The following is a 24,677-nucleotide window of genomic DNA, read 5'->3' on the forward strand; positions in this document are numbered from 1 at the left end:
AAAATGAGACAGATAAGTTGATTGCCTCACCAACTGTCATGGGACAGTGCTTTCTAAACTGCAGAACGTTAGAAAATAAAAGTTACTTTAAAAACCTTAAATTCCATGTGTGTGCATTATGGCTAATAGCATTTATGGCCAGGATGTAATTCATCACCATAGAAAATAACTTTTCACTGCTTATAGATGTTTGGTTTCTGGAATAATCCAAAGGAGAATATTTTTATAACTTTACAGTAGGAATGGGCTTTCTAAGTATGGTACAAAATTAGAAGCCATAAGGAAATGTTTGATAGAATTCATTACCTAAAAACAGTTGGCATAGCAGAACCCCCATGAGCAAAGTAAAAGATTACAAATCAGAAAAACATATTTGCATTTTATATCATGTATTAAGGATTATTTTTCCTAATATGTAAAAAACTCCTACGAATCAATAAGGAAAAGAACAAACATACCATAGGAAAATGGTCAAAGGATATGAAGAAACAATCCATAGAAAATAATTTAGTGGCTCCTAAACACATAAAAAATGCTTGACCTCACATGTAATTTTTAAAATTCTGATTAGATTGCCCTGAAATATTAACACATTTCACCTATCTGGGATTGACAAAGATAAAAACATTTTGCACTTGATCTTAGCCAAAAGGCCGAGAAGCGATAAAGATAAAAACATTTTGAAAACCATCCATGTTAGGGAGTTAATGGGAAAACAAAACTCACACATACATGTGTGGTGAATGTGTATTAGTTTCCTATAGGGGCCACATGGCCAGTATCTGTCAGAGTTAATGATTCACATGGTCTGGCTTGACTCAGAAATTCCACTTAAAGAAATTTGTCCTTGAGATAAAGTCACAGGATTCACTGTTTACGTGGCAAGAGGGTCTATCCGTGGGAGCTGGTGAACATGAGTTACGTTACATTTGCACAGCAGAGGAGGACACGGCCACTAAAAGAGAACAGGGATGCTCTGTGGACAGCTGTGGAGCAGTCTACATGGTTAAGTAAAGAGCGAGGTGTAGAAAGGGCCGTAAGTGAGTCTACCATTTACAGGAAGGGAAGGGGGGAATAATAAATATGTGTATGTGTTTGCATATGCGTAAAATAGCTCTGTAAAGATACTAAAAAATGACTAAGAGGAGAAAGAGGGAGAGTTTTTATTATTATAGAATAATATATTTTGTATTTTTTACATTTTGAAATAAGTGTTATATTTTAAGAATTAATAAATATTAAATATGAAACAAAAAATAGAAAATAAAACAGTTGTTGAGATAGGGACTGAACCTACCTATAGGTTCATTAGCATTGTGTTTGATCCCCAGATTATTAAACATCTTTATGTGTCCACCAGTATCACAGTTTGGGGCTATGAAAAGGGGAGACATTCTTTCAAAGAGCTATTGGCCATTTTGGGCACACAAGACTGATGTACACTACAATCAGAGGCCAGTGGAAGGATCATATAATCAAGCATTCAGGAGCTGGTGCAGCTGAAGTCTGATGGGGATTCAGTTCAGTTCCATATTGGTCAGGGGAGCACTGTGTTCAAGACATTCATACAAAGATTGTGGTAGAGTAATGGCCCCAAAGATGTCCATGTTCGAATCCCCAGAACCTGTGAATGTTTCCTTGCATTCGAGGATGGATGTGATTAAGTTAAGGGTCTCGAGATGAGATTATCCTGGGTTTTCTAGGTGGGCCCAGTCTAATCACATGGGTCCTTAAAAGCAGAGAACCTTTCTGGCTGTGGTCAGAGGGAGATGTGCCCACAGAAGAAGAGTCAGAGAGATGATATGTGGCTGGTTTGGAAGATGGAGAAAGGGGTCAGGAGCCAGGGAATGCTAGCAGCCTCTAGAAGCTGGAAAAGGCAAGGGAACAATCTCTTCTTTAGAGCCCCCAGCCTGGCATATGCCTTGATTTTAGCCAAGAGAGATTGGTGTTGGATTTCTGAGCTACAGAGCTGCACGATAATAAATCTGTGTTGTTTTAAGCCACAAAATTGATGACAATTTGTTACAGCAGCTATAGGATATGAATACAAAGATGATGTAGAAATAACCCCGAAGCCTTGCTCTCCTAGGTTTTTTAATTTAGGAGGGAAGCGATGACAAGAATCTAATCAATAATCATGCCACGCCAATGTGGAAAGTGGCATGAAGATTTGCAAGGAGCTGTCCATGAAGGGGCTGGGGAAGGCTTGGGGAGGAGGGGCTGGCTGGCTTGTGCCATGAGAGGCAGTGCAGCTTGCTGGTTGGGAAGGACTCTGGTGCTGACTGTGGCTTGAATCTTGTCGCTGCCTCTTCCTAGCTTATGGGGCCTGGAGAAAGTCAATCTCTCTGTGCCTCAGTTTTCTAATCTGTAAAGTGGGGATACTAATAATGCCTCTTCAAAGGGCTGTTGTGCAGAGTCAGTATGTTAGTGTGTGTCAGGTGCCTGGAGTGGTTCCTGGCCATTCCAAGGGCGTGGGAGTGTTTGCTGTTGGTATTTTGCCCTAATGGATGGGTAAGGCAAAGGCAGGCAGAGGGCAGTGGTGGAGCATCTGGGGACAGCACGCCCACCGCTCTCAGTTGAGTGGTGGGAGCCCCGGTGGGGAAAAGGAGTGGAAAGCCTGTTTAGGAGCATGGAACCAGATGATGGTGGCCTGGGGACCTGGCCTACAGAGCATCCACTTAGTGCCCTGGAGGATTCAGCAGGTAGGCTGACAATGAGTAGAGCAAGGGTGCTGATCAGATTTCTTTAAGTGGGGAGGCGGGTTTGGTTTCTGAGCCTGAACTCCAGAGTCTTCTTCCCACTTCCCTTGTCTTTTCTGTCTCCTCACAATGAGCGGCCTGACCTCTAACCAAGATGATCATCTTCATTACCCTCGGTGCTCCCTCTGCCACCCTGCAGGATTTGGATTCAGGAGCCACCATCTAGGATCTTATCAGTACTAGATAATCAGGGTTCAGGGTCTCTAGAGAACACTCTGGTATCGATAGTTGGCTCTTCTGTGTGGATACTCATAGTCACCTACTTCTTCAAAGCCAGCTTTCAGCCTCTTCTGTGTCCCCATAGATCGAGGAGCAGAAACCTGACCTATGTGGCTTCAGCAGCTCCCCACAGGCTAATGGCTGGGCCTATCCCCGTTGTCTTTCAGAAGTCAGCTCCCTTCTGGCCATTTGGGGTCTGTGTCCTCTCAACATGTAGAGCTGGTTCTTGAGCAGATGAACCACCAGAACCTTCGGAGTTCTTGGAGAGAATGATCCTGAGGTGGGGCATTGGAAGCAGAAATGGGAATCTGAATTTTCCAGACCAGCTGCCTGGTCCCTGTGTGTTCCCCCTCTGCTTTTTGGAAATGCCTCTTTCCTCACAGCTCAGATTCCTCCTGCAGACTCTGTGATGCCCAGGGCCTCTCAGGGAGCTGTCTCTGAAATAGGGGGTCCTCAGTGCATCCTTCCTTCCCATTCCCCGAGAACTCCATGCTCTTGACCCATCTCATCCTTCTGCCCCTCCTTCTCACTTTCACTTTCACCCCCTAAAAATTTAGATGTTAGAGTGTCAGTCTTTCAAGGCCTCTTCTCTCCTACATTATCTGAGAAGTGAACTTGTGCAAAGGGACAGGTAGGTGCTAATGAGTGTATTTATTATGATCATGTGAGGAAACGCCCAGACCTGTCTGTCCTTGGACAAGTCATCGCCTCCATTAGGTGTCTCTTCTTACCTGAGAAACAGAGACCATAGTACTTTCCCCGCTTCACTGGGTTGTTGTGACTAGGATATCACTCATTCATGTATTCGTTCACTCATCCGTTTCGTAGTCCTCGAGTACCTACATGGTGGCTGGTGTAAACTAGTGATAAAACTGGCACAGTGCCCCCCCTGCTCTCGGGGAGACAGATCCCAAACAAGAGACAGTAACATGTGTGTTGACAGCATATGGGTACGAGGTAATGTCTGTGACAGGGCCAGGTCGTCATTGTACATGGTGGCCTTCGGGTGAGCCAGACAGAGGCCTTCTGGTGAAGCAGCAGTCTGGGCTCCCGGTCTCCTGGGTTTCTGGGTGGTGGGTGGGGAAACATCTGCAAGTGCTTTGCTTTTCCTTTCTCTACCCCACAGTGGAGGTTCTCTTTTCCTCTGCCGGGGCTCTCAGCTGGCATCTGGGTGGTGTTTGGACGGGCGCCTGGCCTTTCCTGTCACTGCCTTCTCAGAACGAGGCCAGGAGGAATGGTCCTCCTGACAGGGGAGCGCGCGAGGTGTGTTCCCTGGACACAGGGCTGCCTCCTTCCCAGTCCTGTGGGAAGCAAATGATGGAAGCTTTGGTCCCTCTTGACTTTATTATAGTTGCCAGGAGGAGTAACTGGAGATTTAGGACCATTGTGATAAAGCAGTTTGAGTTGCTTACAATTATATTCTGAGGAAGCTCAAGGTGCTCATGGTTTGCACGTAGGGCTGGCTGTGGGTCACTTCATTCAAAGTGGAGGCTAGTTCTTAAGAATGTAGTTCTGAAAACTTTCACGTGAGGGCTCATGCAGGGCCCTTGAGATCATGACCGTAGCTTCACAACCCTTCTTCTTCCTGAGGGAACAGGCTTGGAGTGACTCCACCCGCAGGTGGTAGCCGACTTGGGGAACAGAACCTCTTTTTCTTTTATACACGGTGCTGCCTCTTGCAAAAGGGCCAAGGGTTTATATGAAGAAGATACATGAAGCACACATAGGAATCAAGATTTAGAAGTTAACTGGGAAAAGGAGGAAGATGCTAGTTGTGTGTGTGTGTGTGTGTGTGTGTGTGTGTGTGTGTGTGTGTGTGTGTGTGTACGTTCACAGAAGAGGCATAAAGGGACATCTTTGCAACATTTTGGGAATCCTGCAGTTTCTCTTTCTCAGTCCTTCCTGTGGGCTAACTAGAATACCACTTAGCAGATATATGATCATTTAAAAAATTTTTTTCTTATTGTAGTAAGAACACTTAATATGAGATCTACCCTCTTACCAGCTTTTTTTTCTTTTTTCTTTTTTTTCTTTTAAGTAGGCTCCACGGCCAGCATGGAGCCCAACGCAGGGCTTGAACTCATAACCTGGAGCTCAAGACCTGGGCTGGGATCAAGAGTCAGATGCTTAACCGACTGAGCCACCCAGGCGCCCCTTAACAAGTTTTTAAGTATGCGGTGTGGTATTGTTACCAATGAGTACCATATTGAACAGCAGCTATCTAGATTGGTTCTTCTAGCAGATACTTGATCGTGTTAGAACCTGTAAGCTGATGTCTTTCCTCCCCAAGGCTATTGTTTCACTCACCTGCAGTACTTTTCTTGGCTAAGAGGTTGCATAGCTGGGTTCTCCAGGATTGTTCTTCCCGGCCGGGGAGACCTGCCGTATCTGTGACGCTCTGAAAAGAATATTCAGAGGAATTCTATACCTATAAAGATTGCATGTTAAAAAAGGGTTAGATTGTGTAGGGCTTTCATGAATTTGGGGCTCTACCAAATCAGTGTGGTTAAGTTTGTTTTTTTCCCCTATCCTGAGCATTTGTGTAACAAGACCCCCTCTCCAGATTATCTCCACCTCCTCTCTCCTCTCAGAGCCCAGTGTTCACCTGTGGTATAAAAATAAAAAACAAAAAACAAAAATAAATAAATAAATAAAATAAAATAAAAAACATTGCAAAGTTGTAGCTGTCATCAGACTGCTAATCAGACCCTGAGCCCTTTAAAAACCCAATTTTTTGACAGGTAGCAAATGCAGTTTTCTTTTTAAAAAAGTTACTCCTTTTTTGTCTTGTTGGACTAAAATCGCTTGCTGTGGATATGTTTTCAAAATATAGTCCTTTCTCAAATACTATCTTTTTTGTTTGGTTTTGTTTTTTTTTAAGTTGGCCCCATGCCCAACATGGGGCTTGAACTAATGACCTTGGGATCAAGAGTTGGATGAAGCTCTGCTGACTGAGCCAGCCAGGCACCCCAAAATATAGTCCATTCTCGTGAAGGACTCAATGCTTTTACTGTTTTACATTTTAATATTCTGAGTGACTATAACATGGGATGGTGCTAGGGCTTGCTTAAAAGATTTTGCTTAGGGTCGCCTGGCTGGCTCAGTCATTCAAGCATGTCTCTTGATGTCGGGGTTGTGAGTTCAAGCCCCACATTGGCAGTAGAAATTACTTAAAAATCTTAAAAAAAAAAATTCAGGGGCGCTTGACTGACTCAGTTGGTGGAGCATGCAACTCTTGATCTCGGGGTTGTGAGTTTGGGCCCCATGCTGGGCCAAAAAGACAAAAAGATTTTACTCTGAAACCCTTGGAATTTTCCTTGTGACAGTGACTTGTGAAGAAGTGCTGAGATTTAATAACTATTTTTTGTTGTGAATATAGTTTCCTTTATTTCCAGTTGCTTTCAGTTTTGTAGCTGAGTGTTAAGAAAATAGCCTGTGAACGTCATGTGATTCTGCTTCAAGTGTTTTGAGAAAACAGATATTCAAGGAAGGGACTTAGAAAGCAGATTAAAATAGCAGGAAAAAGAATCAGAACAGCAAGGGTGGGGGGCGCCTCGCTGGCTCAGACGGTGGAGCATGCGACTCTTGATCTTGAGGTTGTGAGTTCAAGCCACACACTGGGTGTAGAGATTACTTAAAAATAAAATCTTTAGAAAAAATTATTTAATTAAAAAAAAGAATCAAAGTAGAAATAAGCCATATGTAGTGGAAAGAATCAGAAACATGATTCCCTCATCAGAGGGAATCAGAAACATGATTTATTATGAGTGATGTATTGATTGGGTGGATGAAGTGTCCAGCTCTTGTACTGCCATCTTTCAGATGGGAAGATGATACTGTGTCTCACCACTGGGAGGTTTTGTGTTTAAGGTCCTCTTCCAGTTCTGCCAAGATTGTTACCTTGTCCCTGAGAATGGGCAGGTAGCGTTGTGGTGGCCACACATGGATGTCCACTGGGCTACCTGTGCATGGTGCAGTGCCCAAGTGGCTGGCTGATTTCTGAGTACTGTTTATTTTTTATTTATATTTATATTTATTTTTATTATATTTATGTTCATGCAATTGGTGCAAATGTGTATGGAGAACCCGTTATGTGCCTGGTACTGTGGTAAGAGGTCAGATCCTAAGTAAACAAGCACAGTGAGGACCTGAGCTGTCTCTGAGCTTACAGTTTAGTGGGGAGACAGACATTAATTCAGTATTGACGCAAGTAAGGGTAAAAATATCAATGTGACCAGAACTACAGAGGAAGATGATGGTGCAAAGGAAGTGTAACTAGGGGGGTTTGAATTTGCTGGAGGGAGTTAGGGAAGCTCCTCTGGGTTAGTGAGATGGGGACCAAGATCGGAGAAGTGAGTAGAGGTTAACTAGACAGGTGGGTTTGAATTCCAGCATTGCTCTTGGACGAATTGGTGACCTTGTGATGACCTTGAGTAAGCTACTTCACCTCTCAAAGCTTTAGTGTCTTCATCTATAAAATGGGTGGTTGTGGGAATCCAGTGAGGCAGTACACATAATATACTCTGCACAATGCCGGCACATAGCTGACACTCCGAAATAGTAGCTGTTTTTATTATTGTCCCTGTTTTCTGTTCATTTGGAAACTTTGAAAAGATACTTGTTAAAATTTTTTTTTCCCCTGGTTAGCAAGAGCCACTAAATATCTGAGGATACTTAACTTGGAAAATGGAAGTCTAAGGGGAGATTTATTGATGGTCTTCAACGAGGCCAAGTGTCCTTGGCATCTAGGACGTGGGGCAGGCTCATACAAAGCCGTACTGCTGTGAAGTCAAATTCAGAATGGGGCTGCCTTGGAAGCAACTGTAATGTGCTGAGACTTTAAGACCCAGTATTGTTAGATCACATCTCCTACATTTCTATTTCTCATGGCAGTCAATCTTGAGTAGCCAGGCTAATGCTTATTTTCTGTACCAATACCATATTGTGTTTGCCCAGTGATTTTTGCTACAGTGTAGTTTTGCATGGATATTTTTTATAGCTAAAGGTGTAGTGGTTCCTGTGCATCCTTTGAGAATGGCAAGTTTTGCTTTTCTCTCTCTGCTCTGGGACATATACATACATACACAGGTATATGTATACAGTCCAGCTTTTTACTGCAACAATAATTTTTTGCATCTTTCATTGTTCTTAGATTTTGAAGGAAAAGGTACCAAAGATTCAGCCAGTGGTCACACTTAATTTTTATTGCACACTTGGTAAGTGCTTTAAGTACATTACATTATCTGATTTAATCCTCATCCTACGAAACAGGCACTATTAAGAATCCTATATTCCCCCTGCAAGAAAACGGAGGACCAGAGAAGTTAGGTCACTTGTCCAAGTTCACACAGCCATGAGTTGCATAGTTGGGATTTGAACCCAGATGTGAATGGCTCCAAATCTGAGCTCTAAACACTTCCATGCCTTTTGAGCTAGTTATCGAAGATTATCAAACCACTGTGTCAGCAGGATAGATACATGTCAGAAGATTGATTAGACTTACCCAGTCAGGAGAAAGGCTTATGAAAAATGTCCATGGCCTCTGAAGGGCATGGGGAAGCTTGTTGAATTTACATTTATCCACTAAGTCAGTGGAAGTGGATATTGCAGTGATGTCCTTCTGGATTAGTTTCCTGATCATTATAAGCCTTGGTTTTACAGTACGGGTCTTAAGGAGCACTAGTGTATATTAACCAAAAATTAAAGATGCGGATGAGTATTAGGAGTTTATACTTAAAATAACATTTTTGCTTCTTCCTCCTTCTGACCCTCTCTGTATCACAATTCCTGTGTTAATAGCTTTTGTGTCTTCAGGTCAACCATGATTTGCTGCCTTAAAACTCTTTGGGAACTGCTTCCCATCCATTCAGATGCAAGGGAAGGATGAATTCGATGTAAATAATGTATTCAAAAGTGGGTGTAGACAATATGGGTGGAGTTGGAAAGACATATCCAGGGGACCTTTGGCCAACGATGCTGCTGGCTGTCAGTGCCTGATACCGCCACCGACTTTGATGGGGCCTGTCTGGGCCGGGCTGAACTGGCTTCCAGACCCCCGCTGCATTTGCTCCAAGGTTCCTGTTTTATTTGTCTGCTAATGTGAATCCTGCCTCAAAAATTAAGTGTGGTTTTTGATGGATCAGAACTGGATACAAATACAGCCTGATGTGTTGGCCAGGGGAGGGAGAAATGTCAAAACACTGCTGGGGGGAGGAAGGGTAGTGGTCTCTTCCCCAGGCTTCGTTTCCTTTCCTAGTAATTGGCTTTTCCTGATTCAGCAGAGGAGGAATAAAGATGTCTGGGGGCTCCAGTTTATTTTACATATTTGTATATGCTCTGTGTATTTACGCATTTATTTTTATCTGTATTTTCAAATCACAAAAGTAATGTACTTTAAAAAATAAGAGTTGTTGGTAATCCAGGAGTGTCTAAAGCAGAAAAAAGGAAGTGCCCCCCGCCATACACTTCAGTTGCATTCACTTTGGCACACATGTTCTGGAATCTTTTTCAGTGCATATAAATGTATACACATGTATGTTGTTAAAAAACAAAATTCAACTGGTCAGCATCCCATCTAGCAAGTAGAGAGATGCTCTCAGGAACTGTACAAAGTAGAAGGTTTTTATAGGAAGGAGGATGGGACAGGGAAGTTATCAGCAAAAAAAAAAAAAAAACAAAACCAAAATCTTCAGGCAAGGTTGTTTTCCCTTGGGAAGAGTAGGGGGTATGACCATGAAGATTACCTCACCTTCCTTTTGGTGGGGGGAGTGAGGGCCCATGTGACAGATTATCTTATTGGTGCTGACCAGAAAATTCCTGACTGACCCATAAAGACTTCATTTCTGAGGGAGATTCAAACCGCATTTAGGTTAGGTATGAAGCCCTGGTTTGGTGGCGTGGTCTAGCATACTTGACTCCATTTTGGGCCTTTCATTTTCTTTTGGACAATGTACATACTCCAACAATGGAATCACACCACATATTGTTCTGCAAGTCGTTCCCACTTTGTGCATCATGGATAGTACTTCTTCTGCCCGCCCCGCCCCCCCCCTTTTGAACAACTGCAAGGTATTCCACGAATGTGTCTTACTTTAATTGTTCCCTTACTAGTGGGCGTTTAGGTTGTCTCAGTTTCTCTAGTTATAAACATGGCCGCAGGTGAGCAGCCTCATAGATGTGGCTTTGCACCTGGGTGCTCATCTTTCTTAGGGATCCCTTCTTAGAAGTGGGGACGCTGGGTTGAAGGAGGTGTGAGTTCTAGACTTCGGAGTCAGTAAGCCTGTATTCAGGTCAGGCTCGAGGTGTGAGCACTGCTCTGACTCACATAGAGTTGCGTCTTATGTGACCATGAGGCAGGCAGAGCAGTATCCAGCCCAGAGCCATGGGACAGAGCTAGTTAATGGACAAGATGATTTTCCCAGCGAGCTTACCCTTTTCAAATGTATGAAGGTAACAATTTAGCCGTGTTGAAATCTTGACTTTTGCTTCAATCCAGATGTATTCCCGGAGAACTTGAATCTGTCAAGTCTGCTCCTAGAACAAAGCCAGTCTGGGTTTTCTTTCCCACTCCCCAACCACCTGCATCTGTTTGCCCTTCTAGTATTTTGTTAATCTTTGGACTTGAAATAGCTGACAAGATCACAAGATTAGTGTTGTCTGAAAAACACTCCCTCTGGCTTTAATTTGGTCAGTTTTGTGAGGTCTTGCCCCTGAGTCCTTTCCTAGCCAGACTCCCCGGGCCAGGGCTCCTTTCCAGGTGGACCTCAGACCCATGAGGTCACGGATCCAGCAGTGACAGCTGGTCCAGGTTATGCCGGGGCAGGGAATGAATCACGTACCGGGAGTAATAAGTGAGGCCAGCTGAGCGCTGGGCACCCTAGTGACTTCGCTGTCCTCTACTTCTCTGTGTTCAGCAACAACTTACGTTAAGGGGCTGAATAAGGGGCTGAACAAGTCACTTTAATTGTTTACTTGTAACTTACCAGATTTACATGGGGCTCTGACGAGGCTTAGGGCAGAGGTTATTTCTGTCTGATGCATTGCTCACGTCACTCTGCTTTATCTCCCATCTTCTCCCTGCTTGGCACCCCCATGGCAGAGGGCACTGGGTGATCTGATCCTGCCCCTTTCCCATGGAGCCAAACAAACCCTTTAGAATATTTACTTTTGGAGGTCAGAGGACATTTCATTGGGTTCTTTCACTTAGTCCTTAGGTCTCTCCCCTTGACCGTGAGGAATGACCACGTTGGTCTCCTACAAGTTGGGAGGCCTTGAGGCTGAAGTGATTATTGTTTAACCTCCTAGATTCTCATGAAGGAAGGAACCAGAGTAGCACTTTCAGTTTCCTCCGAGATGATCTTTTCCAATGACTGATGAGGAGTCTGAATCAGAATGACTTAAGGGCTTGTTTGGATGGCTTGTGAGTCCTGTTCTCCTTTTCCTTCCCAAAGCCATGTTAGAGCAAGAGGTGAGTTTTGGGGTCTGCCTTTTAATTTGTTTCTATGGAAGTTTTCCTAAGAAAAATTTAGATCTGACTGACTTGTGTATAACTCCACAGTAGTGAGCCATAAAGATGGCAATTTATTGGCTCACATTTGAAGTATTATGAAACAAAATTAGAGATTTTGGGGTGCCTGGGTGGCTCAGTCAGTTCAGCGTCCAACTCTTGTTTTCGGCTCAGATCATGATCTCAGGGTTGTGAGATTGAGCCCCATGTCTCACTCGCGCTGGGCGTGGAGCCTGCTTAAGAATTCTCTCTCTTCCTCTGTCCCTCCCCACACTCACCTGCTCTCGCTCTCTCTCTCTAAAAAACAAAAGAAAAGAGAGAGATTTAAAAAATATGTATAATCTTTTCAAACTAATACTGTATCAAAAATACGTGCCAGTGGGTTAGGGTGCCGATACTTATTTCCATGGAGTGTGGGGGAGGTGTACCAGCTAGTTCACAGTAAGACTGTGACAACACCAGTGATTCCTTTGCCTTTTAGCTTTTCCACCTTCCAATTCAGGAGAACTAAATACGTTGGTTAAGAAAACAGAGTGAACGTTCTCCTCTAACTGTTCACTACCTTGTGAAAGATGGAGGCACTTTACATATCAAACAAGACAGGCCAGTGGCCCTGGACCAGGTAACAGGAAGCTGCGTGTCTGACCCTATCTTTCCTCTGGGGCTTTACTTTCGACCACCCCCTCAGTCCCAGTCACAGTGAACCACTTCCTGTTCCCACCTTTGGGCCTCACGGCCTGTTATACTTCTCTCCACTTGGAACCACCCTCTGCCATCTTGCCTCCGTCATGAAGGCACGGAAGGTTAATGGCACGGCCAACACAGACACTGGAGCCAGACTGGGTTCAGATCCCAATTCTGTCACTTAGTAGCTTTATGACCTTTGACAAATTACTTGTTAATTTCTTGGTGTCTCTGTTTTCTTAACTGTAAAATGGGGATGACATTCATGCTTACCTCATAGGATTTTTTTCTTTAAAGACTTTATTTATTTGAGAGAGAGAGTGAGCGAGGGAGAGAGAGCAGGAGCCAGGGGAGGGGCAGAGGGAGAGGGAGAAGCAGACTCCCTGCTGAGCAGGGAGCCCGACATGGGACTCGATCCCAGGACTCTGGGATCATGACCTGAGCCAAAGGCAGACGCTTAACTGACTGAGCCGCCCAGGCGCCCCTCATAGGATTTTTTTGAGGATGTATGCAAAGTTCTTAGAATGGTGACTCTGTCAGAAGTACTCTGTGTTTTGGCTATTATTATTATCATCTTTTGAGGTCCAGTCTATCCTGTAAGCCTATGAATGTTAACCATGATGGGATTTGGGGCCTGCAGACCTAGGTTTGAATCTGAACCCTGCCACGTGTGAGTTGGGTGACTTTAGATGGTTATTTAACTCCTTTGAATGTCATTTTCCCCATCAGAAGCACAGTATATCATATAGTTTCTGGGTGAGTCATGTGTGAACTGTGTGTGAAATGCCTGGTTTAGTACTTGACAACCGGAAGACTCGATGAGTGTTAGTTTCCATCTCCCCTCCACCCCCGGCACCACAGCCCCCAACATTCTGTTTATCACCTGATGCCCTGTACTTGCTTGGTTGCATCTCCTCCATTAAACTATATATTCCTTAGTTTTCTTTGTACATAGCATGCATTTCTTCTTTTATTTATTCAATGATTTTCTTACTCACTCATTTGTTCAATCATTTTATTCATTCATGCATGTTCCCTCTCGTTTGTTTATTCAAAAATCATTTACTGAGCATCTGCTAAGTGTGTTGGGCCCTGGGAATCTACGTTATTCCAGCTAGAGTTCAGGAGAGAAATGATGAGATCCTGAACTAGTCCAGTGACATTGGAGGCCAAGAGAAGGGAGTGGATTTAGGAGGCCTTCAGAGAGAGGCTTGGCCAGGCTTGTTGACCAATTGGATTTGGAAAGTGAGGGAAAGGAAGGAATCAAAGACAGTTTCTGGGATTCCCGTTTGAGGTACTGTGTGGATGTTGACACGATTAATTATTAAAATGGGCAACATAGGAGGTGGGAGAATTGGCAAGGCCCCAGAAGCGCACAGGGAAAAGGTGTCATGTGACAGCCAGCCTGGATTGGATACAGTAAGTTAGAGGTGCCGACGGATGTCTGGATGGAAATGTCCACTGGGAGGTGGCCAGGCTGTCTTCAAAGGCAGTTCTGATTCTGGATTCCTTTGCATGTGATATGGGAGTGATAGCCTAAACAGAATGAGTGCAGAGTGGAAGAGAGGAGGGCTGCCAGTAGCCCATTGGGGAACTCTCCTGATTCAAGTGGAAGGTGACAGTGAGTCTGTGGCTTCTGCCGAGAAGCCATGTGCAGTGCCTCACCAGAGAAACTACTCGTGTCCGCCACCAGGCATACTATTCACTGTGTGCTCCAGGGCCAGCCCTGGGGGTATCAGTGCAGAGGAAGGGAGAAGACCCATTCCCCCAGTTGTGAGCCTCACCGTGGAGTGCGCTTTCCCAAGACTGCCTTGTCACTGGCTCTCTCTTGCTTCTCAGGTTTCAGTTCAAATGTCACTTCCTCATAGAAGCCTTCCCTGATCACCTGAATGTGAAGTAGTCCCCACCAAAGACCTGTAGTCACTCTTGATTACATCATTCTGTTGTTTTCTTCATTATGCTTGCTCATTACCTTGTCCATTTATTTGCTCACATGTTTGTTTCCTGTCTCTTCCCACCATGATGTCAGTGAAACGGGGGACCTGGTGTCTCGTTCATTGCCCCATCTCTGATGTCTGCGGCAGGGCCTGGTCCTTAATAGGTTGAATGAATTAAGCAGGGTTGCCTGTTTACACTGGAATGAGAGGAAGTTGAGCTTGTTTGTTGGGGAAGGAAGCAGTTGGAGTTAGTAAGGGTGAGGGGCAATTGAACCAATGTCTTGGAGGAGGTAGGAGAAATAAGATCATGAAGACAGGAGAGTGTGATCCTTTTCTTTGAGACTGAGGGAAGTGGATGAATATATGGGTAGATTTCAAGGGGGCAGAGAACCAAGAGGAAGAATGTAAACCTGGTGGTCTTACTGTTTTGATGAAGTAGGAGGTAAGAGTTATCAGATGACAGAGGGGTAGCAGACTGGGAGGAAGTAGGTGGCTGGAGGTGAGAGGTGAAGGTCTGAAGATGATGGCATGAGTGGAAGATTCCTGAACCCTGTAGAACTCCGCCAAAGCTGGAACTCATAACCTGGTGATGGAACCAGTCACAGAAACGATGGGATTTTTCTTCAGTGGTAGGTGAGGCAAGAAGAAATGGAGGTGACAGGTTAAGTTGATCTGTGTTTGGAGGTTGACAGTTAGAAGTGTGTCAGTGGAACAGGAAATGAGGGGTGCTGGAGGTAGAGTTTTTGAAAGGTTCAAAGAAGTGAAGTCTAGAGGGAGAATAGGAAGGGTAGGATCAAAGTTCTGGTGGTTTTTCATCGGGTGGAAGAGCACATTGGGTAAGAATGAGGAAGTGAGAAAAGGAAGGGTGGGCTGTGGTAATCAGAGGAGACTTCTAGTTTTCCATTTTAAAGAGCAGTTCCTGGATTGGGATCTGGTCACAGAGTGAGCACTTGTTGGTAAGAGATTAGGTCACAGGAACGAACAGCCTACGGCAAGGCCAGGGCATGGTAGGTCATTACCCATGAATGAGGTCCTTCTTGGATGGATCCGGAAAAAGTGGGAAAGAACACAGAGGAGGTTCCTAAAAATGTGGAAAGGAGAAGCAGGAAACCGGAGAGAAGGAAGGCATTCCAAGAAGTGAGGAGGAGGGAGTTGGTCACGAATTCCTAGGTTACAGGTGCTTGTTGGTAGGTTATTGTCTGGAGACTGTAGCGACCAGGGGACTTTGGTTTTCTCCTGGTCCTTAGAAATGGAAGTGCTGAGGGCGCCTGGGTGGCTCAGATGGTTAAGCATCTGCCTTTCGCTCAGGTCATGATCCTGGGGTCCTGGGATCGAGTCCCGCATCGGGCTCCCTGCTCAGTGGGGAGCCTGCTTCTCCCTCTGTCTCTCTCTCTCTCTGTCTCTTATAAATAAATAAATAAAATCTTAAAAAAAAAAAAGAAATGGAAGTGCTGAGGACATGAGCAGCTTGGACTTGTAAGGGTCACAAGGGAAGGGAAGAGTGGAGAAGCCAGGGCGTAGCCAAGATAGAGCTGTTGAGATGGGTGTGAGTGTGGGGCACTTGCTGGCTCTAGGAGGAGGGTTCCCAAGGCATAGTGGGAGGAAGGGTTGCAAGAGGGGATGGGAGAGCAAGGCTGGGGTCAGAGCCGAGTAGGGATGAGAGAACCCCGGGGGTGAATGATGCCTGGAGGGCGTTCAGCTTGGCAGACATTGTAGTTTGCGGGATGAGGGACACTGGGGCCATGAATAAAATGGGTCAAGCTCAGAGTTTCAGGTAACACTTAAAAAAAAAAACAGCTTTATTGAAATATCTACATACTACACAACTTACCCAATTAAGTGTACTATTCACTGGTTTTAGTATATTTGCAGATATACACAACCATCACCACCATTTTATTTTTTTTAATTTTAAAAAAATTTTTAAAGATTTTATTTATTTTATCAGAGAGAGAGAGAGAGAGATATTGAGAGCACAAGCAAGGGGAGCGGCAGGCAGAGGGAGAGGGAGAAGCAGGCCTTCCGGCTGAGCAAAGGAGCCTGATGCGGGACATGATCCTAGGACCCTGGGACCATGACCTGAGCCAAAGGCAGACAGCTTAAACCACTGAGCCACCCAGGTGTCCCAGCCACAGTCAATTTTAGAAAGTTTTTATTATCTGATTTCATTGCCCTTTAGCTATCACTTCCCTGAACCCCTAAACTCCACCCCTCTACTTTCTACCCACCCCACCCAGTAACCATAAGCAACCAGTAATTTATTTTCTATTTTTATAAAAGAGTTCCTGATTCTGGACTTTCATGTGAATGGTCTTGTGTAATATGTGGACTAATTTGTGGATCATTTCTAACATGTTTTCAAGGTTCATCCAAGTTGTAGCCTGTATCAATACTTCATTCCTTTTTATTGTCAAATAACATTCTGTTGTATGGATGTACCACAGTTTGTTTATCCATTCATCCATTGATGGACATTTGGGTTATTTCCACCTTTTGGCTATTATGAATAATGCTGATATTTATATATTAGTTTCTCTGTGGAAATTTTCCTTTCTCTTGGGTGTACACTTAGGAGAATTGCTGGGTCAAATGGTGAGTCTATGTTTAATGGTTTGAGAAGATGCCGGATTGTTAGATGAGGTGGCCGCACAACTTTACGAATCCACCAGCAGTGTATGAGGGTTCCAATTTCTCTATATCCTTGCCCAAATTTGTTATTATCGGACTTTATGATTCTAGCCAGCCTAATGGGAGTGAAGTGGTGTCTCACTGTGGTTTTGATTTGCTTTCCTCTCATGACTCATGATATTGAACATCTTTTCATGTACTTATTGGCCGTTTCTCTATTTTCCCTGGAGGAATGTCTATGGAGGATCCTTTGCCTGTTTTTGAAATGAGTTGTCAGTTATCTGTTATCTTTATTAGTTATCAATGATCTTTTTATTATTATATTTATATATCTAATATATACATTTATTTTATTTTTTCCAGCTTTATTGAGGCATAGTTGACCAATAAAATTGTAAGATATTTAAAATGTACGATGTGAAGATTTGATAATATACATCCTACATATCCATTGTAAAAGGATTCCCCCATCAAGTTTCTTAATGCATCCATCACCTTCCTTTTACCCTATTTCTTTCTTTTTTTTTTTTTTTGGTGAGAATATTTTACTCTTTTAAAAATTTCAATTATACAATACAGTATTATCAACCATAGTCACCATGTTATATGTTATGTCCTTAAATTTTTTTTTATTACTGAGTTGGATGAGCTCTTTATATATTCTAGCTACAAGTCCCTTATCAGATACATGATTTGCAAATATTTTCTCCCATTCTGTGCATTGTCTTTTCACTTTCTTGATGGTGCCCTTTGAAGCACAGAAAGTTTTAATTTTCATGAAGTCTAAAGACTTTTTTTCTTTTGTTGCTCATGCTTTTGGTATATCTAAGAATCCTTTGCTAAATCCTGGGCCATGAAGATTTACCTCTGTGTTTTCTTCTTACATTTACGTCTTTGATCCATTTCTTTTTTTTTTAAGGATTTTTTATTTATTCATTTGAGACACAGAGATACAGAGAGAGGAGAGAGAGAGAGAATGAGTAGGGGCAGAGGGAGAGGGAGAAGCAGGCTCCCCGCTGAGCCAGGAGCCAGACGTGGGGCTCGATCCCAGGACCCTGGGATCATGACCTGAGCCGAAGGCAGCCGCTTAACCATCTGAGCCACCCAGGTGCTCCTCTTTGATCCATTTCAAGTTAATTTCTATAGATGGTATAAAGTAGGTAGACCTCTAACTTTATTCTTTTGCTTGTGGTTATCCACTTGTCCCAGAACCATTTGTTGAAGACTTTTTTCCCCCACTGAATTGTTTTGGCACCCTGTTGAAAATCAGTTGACCATAAAGGTATGGATTTATTTCTGGACTGTTAATTCTATGCTGTTAATCTGTTTGTTTATCCTTGTGCCACTTGCACACTGTCTTAAGTACTGTTGCTTTGTAGTAAGTTTTGAAATCAGGAAGTGGAAGTCTTCCTACTATGTTCTTTTTCAGGATTGTTTTGACTAATCTGGGTCCCCTGCAATTAGAGAGGAGTTTTAGAATCTCAGTTTGTACAGAGAAGTCAGCTGAGATTCTGTTAAAGATTGCATTGAATCTATAGATCAGTTTGAGCAGAATTGCTGTCCTAACAATGTTGTCTTCCAGTCCATGAACATGGAATGTTTTTCCATTTATTTAGATCTTCTCTAATTTCTTTCAGTGATCTTCGGTAATTTTCAGAGTATATGCTTTGTACTTCTTTTGTTAATTTAATCCTAGGTATTTTACCCTTTTGATGCTATTGTTCAGGTAGTATTTTGATGGGAAGTTGTGGTAGAACTTCTGCAAAGCCCCCTTACCGGGTGAAGGGCTAGAGTAAATTGAAAAAAATCTTCCCAGTTGTTGGCAGGAAAGAAGAGCAGGGCATTTCCTGCTGTTCTTCAGGGGGCTGTGTTCTCATGTCCTTCATGATTCTGTGGCAGGGCACTGAGGGATACATCGACCTCCAAAGAACCCCACACCCCCAAGTACCAATGGTTTCCCCTCTTTTCCATCCTAATCCAAAAGCTGTGTGGTGATGGGGGTGGGGGAGGGGAGGGAATAGTTGTAGATAGCCTTTGGTTACTAGGAATGCAATCTGATTGGGTGAATTCACACTAATATTTAAATTACTAATACCCTTCCCCCAACCTCAAGATTTATCTGCTTTTCTAGAAGAGGAAAAGGAGTAGCCCAGACACATTACTAGGTAGGAGAACCTTAATAGCATAAAAAAGGAAGGAGACCATTGAGATAATGTGAAAAATGTTCTTGGGTTTGATCTGGGAGGGTAGGGTGGTTTTGGGGAGAGAGGATGTCACAAGTTAGGAAGTCTAGTATTACCTGTGTGTCTGCTCTGGTGTCAGCTTTTCTGTCTTACATCTGCTTTTTATGGCTTCTTTTCTTCAATTCTCTTTCTTCTGGTCATGTTCTCCCCCCCCCCCCCCCCCCCCCGCCGCCCCGCTATCCCTCAGGGGCTGTCCTTAGTGTGTATATGATGGGAAGTAGAGGTCAGACCCACAACATACATGCCTATGTGTCCAGAGTGGCTAAGTCTAAGGTAGTCCTTTTCCTAAATACTACCTAAATAGTTGTGAGATTAAAATTTGATGTATTTTTTTTTGTTCCTGAATTTTAAACCCCCCAATTTGGCCTGATGTCATCTTCTCCACCATTAATGGAACCCATATGTTGTTGAGGTTAGCATGTTAGTGGTTTCATTGTTTTTTGGACTATGAACCAGTAGTTTTTGACTGCTAATAAACCTTAAAAAGGCATGTGTTCTCCTCTTTAATTTTTTTCTTTTGTGATAAATGGTGGAAAACTTAAATGATAATTTTATTTGTGCTTCCAACTTTAACTGAACTTCAGATTTCTTCTAGTTTTTCCATTTTGGTTTGTCTTTTTTTTTTTTTTAGGTAGGCTCCACACCCAGCCTGGGGCCCAATGTGGGGCTTGAACTCATGATTCTGAGATCAAGACCTGAACTGAGATCAAGAATTGGATGCTTAACTGACTGAGCCACCCAGGCTCCCCTTAGTTTGTCCTTTTTAAGTTCTAAGATCAGACTGAGGAAGACCTTGGGCGGGCTTTACAGGGCGTTCTGCACAAGCTGTACGAAAACATGGAAACTGAACTGAGGTGGAACAGCCGTGCTCTCTCAAGGATACAGCTTGTTTTCCTTTTTCTTTTTGGATGCGCTCTTTTGATTGCCCACATTGGGATCTACCTCAAGCTACCTTGAGGAAAGGGGTGCGTGGGAAGTCAGGAGACGCTGCAGCCTTAAGCCACTGGCCAGTCTGGGTACTGGCTCCAGGCGGCTCTGTGGATGTCAGCAGCTGAAGCCAGCTCCATAATTCAGCTTTTCTGGTGGCCAGTTTCTTTAATATCTCATGAGAACTTTTTGAAGATTTTTATTTATTTCAGAAAGAGAGAGATAGTGAAAGAGAGCACGAGTGGGGAGAGGGAGAAGCAGGCTCCCCACTGAGCAGGGAGCCCGACATAGGGCTCGATCCCAGGACCCCGGGACCATGACCTGAGCCGAAGGCAGAGGCTCAACCGACTGAGCCACCCAGGCGCCCCCTCTTATGAGAACTTTTATCTTCATCGTGGCTTCTGTTTAAGTGCAAGCTCTGGTCCCTCAGAACTCCAGCTGTGATGTCATTACCCCTCCCTTTCTCTTTCATCATTTCCCAACTTCAGGTCCCAGGGAACTGGCAAGTCTCCCAGTGCATCCTGGGCCAAATATGGGAGGGAGTGCCAGCCCTTCCTTCGGTGCCAGGCTGTGCCTCAGGGGCCTGACTAACCTGTGGACTGACTTCACTGGCATCTGATGCTTATCACGGATGCCATCACCTGTGTCTAGGAACAGTCCCCCCGCCTCACCATCCCCCCCCGCCTCGTGATACAGAGTAGGGCTACCTGTAGAGATGCCCCTCCAGCAGGACCTTGGCTGACAGTTTCCGCCTAGAGGAGATTTGGGGAGGCCATGGCCCCACTCCCAGATCTGCCCAATGCAGCGGGAAGGACATAGGTGGTACTGAGAACAGATATGAGAAAAACTGGTACGGAATTAAACTTTGACTCTAAAACAACCTCACTGACGGCATATCTTTATGAGATGAAAGTAAGAAGTCAGTAATTTTTCATTTATATAGAAAAATTGCTGAACATTGGAGAAGGAAGTAAGACAGTAAAATTAATGTAGTTGTTTGTTTTCTTGGAAGGGGGAATATAAAAGTAACTGAGCACATAGGGTTTTACTTTTTAAAAAAATAACATAGCCTTTTCAGACTTTAAAAGTAACAAATGCATTGTAAACTTTTAGAAAAATACAGAAAAAAGCGATTAGAAATGACCACCGCTAACTTGCTATGTGTAGGCTCCAGTTCTCAAGTAAATAAGTAAAGAAATAGAAACATAATGGGACACCTGGGTGGCTCAGTTGGTTAAGCATCTGCCATCAGCTCGGGTGGTGATCCCACGGTCCTGGGATCGAGTCCCGCATCAGGCTCCTTGTTCACAGGGAGCCTGCCTCTCCTTCTGCCTCTGCCGCTTCCCCTGCTCATTCTCTCTCTCTCTCTCTCTCTCTGACAAACAAATAAATAAAATCTTTAAAAAAGAAAAAAAGAAAAACATACTTAGAAAAATCACTTGACAATACTTCTTGAACAGTCCCTATCATTTAATATTCTTCTATAACCTAATTTGTAGTGGTATAAGCTGGTCTGTTACACAGCAGTACCATCATTCATTTTTTCTAATCTACTGATGGACATTTAGGTTTCCATTTTATTTGATCTATTTTTTAAAAACACTGCATTGGGAACATTCTTTCATACAGAATTTTTTTTTGCATATGTCTAATTGATTTTTTTTAGGTTGAGTTCCCAGATGTGGAATAATTGAGTCAAAGAACATGAGCAATTTAAAAATTCTTTTGAAACATATGGCCAAATCGTCTTTCAGGAATATTGAAATAGCTCTCATCCCTACCAGCAGCAATCAGTCCCATTTCTCATGATCTTTGCCAGTGTGGATATTATCATCAAAAAAACATTCTGATTTAATAGGTGCAAATATGGTATCTTATTTTTTATTTGCATTTCTGTTTATAGCAAGGTTAAACATTTTAAATAGATCTTGACCTTTTTTCCAAAACTTTTTAAATGTGGTAAGAATATATAAAATTTAGCATTTCCCCATTTTACGTGTACAGTTCACTAGTATGTATATTCACAGTGATGTGTAACATCTCCAGATTGGTTTCATCTGGCCAAACTGAAACTCTGCACCCATTTACGAGAGCTCTCCATTTCCCCTTGGCAACCACCATCCTACCTTCTGTTTCTGTGAATTTGACTAGTTTAGAAACCTCAGGTAAGTAAGTAGAATCATAAAGTATCTGGTTTTTGTGTATGTGACTGATCATTTCATTTAGATTAATGTCCTCAGGGTTCATCCATGTTGTAGCATGTGTCACAGTTTCCTTCCTTTTAAAAGCTGAATAGTATTCCATTGTGTATACATACCACATCTTGCTCATTCGTTTGTCAGCAGACACTTGGGTTGCTTACCCTTCTTGGCTTTAGGAATAATGCTTCTATGAACACAGGTGTGCAAATATCTCTTCGAAATCCTGCTTTCAATTCTTTTGGATGTATACCCAGAAGTAGAATTGCTGGACTATATATATAGTAGTTTTATTTTTAATCTTTAAAAATTTATTTAAGTAATCTCTATCCCCAATGTGGGGTTTGAACTCACGACCCTGAGATCAAGAATCTCATGCTCTTCCAACTGAGCCAGTCAGGCACCCCTATTTTTAATTTTTTAAGGAACCTCCATACTGTTTTCTACAGGAGCGACACGATTTTACATTCCCATTGGCACAAAGATTCCAATTTCTCCATATCCTCACCAGTACTTGTTTTCTGTCTTTTTGATAGTAGCCTTCCTAGTGGAGGTGAGGTAATAACTCATTGTGGTTCTGATTTGCATTTCCCTAATGATTAGTGATACGATCTTTTCATGTGCTTTTTGGCTATTTGTATATCATCTTTGGAGAAAGGTCTGTTTGGGTCCTTTGTCCAGTTTTTAATCAGGTTGTTTGTTTTTTGTTGTTGAGTTTGACCTTTATTGTTTTTGTTTTGTGAATTATTATAACTTTGCTTATTTTTCTACAGAAATATTCTTTGGTATGGATTTATAAGACCTTTCCATAAATTAAATATTAATCCTTTGTCATGTACAAATATTATTATCATATAATATTTGTCTTTATATCCCTTTGAAACATACAACAGGTTTAAATTTTCATATGGTCATGTCTATCACTTTTCTCAAATTTTTTTCTATTTTTATGTGTATATGAGGGTGGAGAGGTGTTTACTAACTGTAGTACTAGGACCACTTCCTCTGGGGTTCCTAGAGGGCTCTTTGGGGCCTTCAGCACCCTAGGGCATTTCGCAGGGCAGCACAATGGCCACAGCATAAATCCCCTGGCATGGTGAGCCTTTCCTCTGCTAGGCAGTGAGCTCGTGAGACACAGGTGTAGACAGAACATCACTCCTTCCTCTGTGCACACTGCAGGGGACTGTGTATAGGTGGGAGGAGATTCTCCTCTTGAAGGGTGGGCAGTAAGCTTTTTCGAACCCCAAATTGACATGTTCTTGGATACTCCTGAAAGTAGCCATCCTTCTCTCTCCTCCCACCTTCTTGGAGACCTCTGAAACTGACCCAGGCTGTTCAGCCAACTCCTTCTGTGGGCCCTCTCCTCGAGTGCTCACTGGGATTCCTACCCTACACCCTTTCAGTACCAGGGCTTGGGTCTAACCTTCTTATAAAAGCCCTCTCTGGAGGCAGAATCCTAACAGGAAAGGAAATGGGGATGGAGCGCCTGGGTGGCTCAGTCGGTTAAGCATCTGCCTTCGGCTCAGGTCATGATCCCAGGGTTCTGGGATCAAGTCCTGCATCGGGCTCCCCGGGGAGCCTGCTTCTCCTTCTCTCTCTGCCCCTCCTCCTGCTTGTGTTCTCTGTCTTGCTCACTCTCTCAAATAAATAAATAAAATATTAAAAAAAAAAAAAAAAGGAAAGGAAATGGGGACTGATGCCTTTCCTCAAACACAGTTGACCCAGAGCGGAGTCTCTTCAACATTAAAACGGTAGTGTATTGTTGTGAAGGCTCGAAGATGAAGGTGAAAGGCATCAGAAGAGGCCAGGTGTCCAGCTGAGATGGTGAGACATGGCGACACCTAATGGAAAGGTGGCATCTTTTTTACTTATTTGCTTCCTCCGCATACAGCTTGCGGGCCTGTCTCCGGGCTCAAGCCCCAGCTCCTGGAATCTGGCCACATCTCCAGAAGGGAGAAGAGGTTAGATGTATTTTGTTTGAGGGTTGACCACTTCTTCTAACATAGCAAAAAAACCCAAACAAATATACAAACAAAAAAACCCAAGAAAGCTATAGCAGTTGTTTTCTAATAAAAATACACTCCTGTCCCCTTCCTGTTACAAAGGCTCTGCCCACTGTGAGGTTAGTTAAAGATCTTCCTGCACGTTCTTCTAGGAGCACATGAGATTTCTCTTGGCTTTTGTGTGGGAAATATGGAAAGACATATCTATTTGGTTTATGAAATTGTATATTGTTACAGTGAGTCAATAACTCTAGATCTTCGATAAAACCAGTTTTATTCTGTTTAGGATGTCCTTGTGGCTTTGATATAAATTCCAGTCTAGTTCATGATTAACAAGTTTGTTGTGTTAATCAGCCTTTGACACGGGGTGGTGAGGAAACCCGAAACTATGCTACTGAAAGCCCCCCCCCACCCCCATTTTCATTTTAGAGAATTCTCTGAGATCTCTGAGAAAACTCGAGAATGATGTAAACTATACTTGTATTCCTTATTTCACCATTAGGAAAAGTACGTAATCCCTTCTCTTTCTACCCACGTGTATAGTCCACAGACTCTCAGCCAGTAGTTTGCTTG

General features: G+C 43.2%; 1 protein-coding gene and 1 non-coding gene across 2 annotated transcripts in view; one reads left to right on the forward strand and one right to left on the reverse strand.

Annotated features, from left to right (window-relative positions):
• The window catches only part of SNX10 (sorting nexin 10), a 66,814-nt gene that overhangs the window by 12,200 nt on the left and 29,937 nt on the right, over positions 1-24,677 (forward strand).
• LOC113912114 lies at positions 478-665 on the reverse strand. The gene has a single exon (XR_003516728.1). It is a non-coding gene; the product is annotated as a U2 spliceosomal RNA (small nuclear RNA).

This window comes from Zalophus californianus, chromosome 12 (assembly GCF_009762305.2).
Source record: "Zalophus californianus isolate mZalCal1 chromosome 12, mZalCal1.pri.v2, whole genome shotgun sequence".
Taxonomy (NCBI): Eukaryota; Metazoa; Chordata; class Mammalia; order Carnivora; family Otariidae; genus Zalophus; species Zalophus californianus.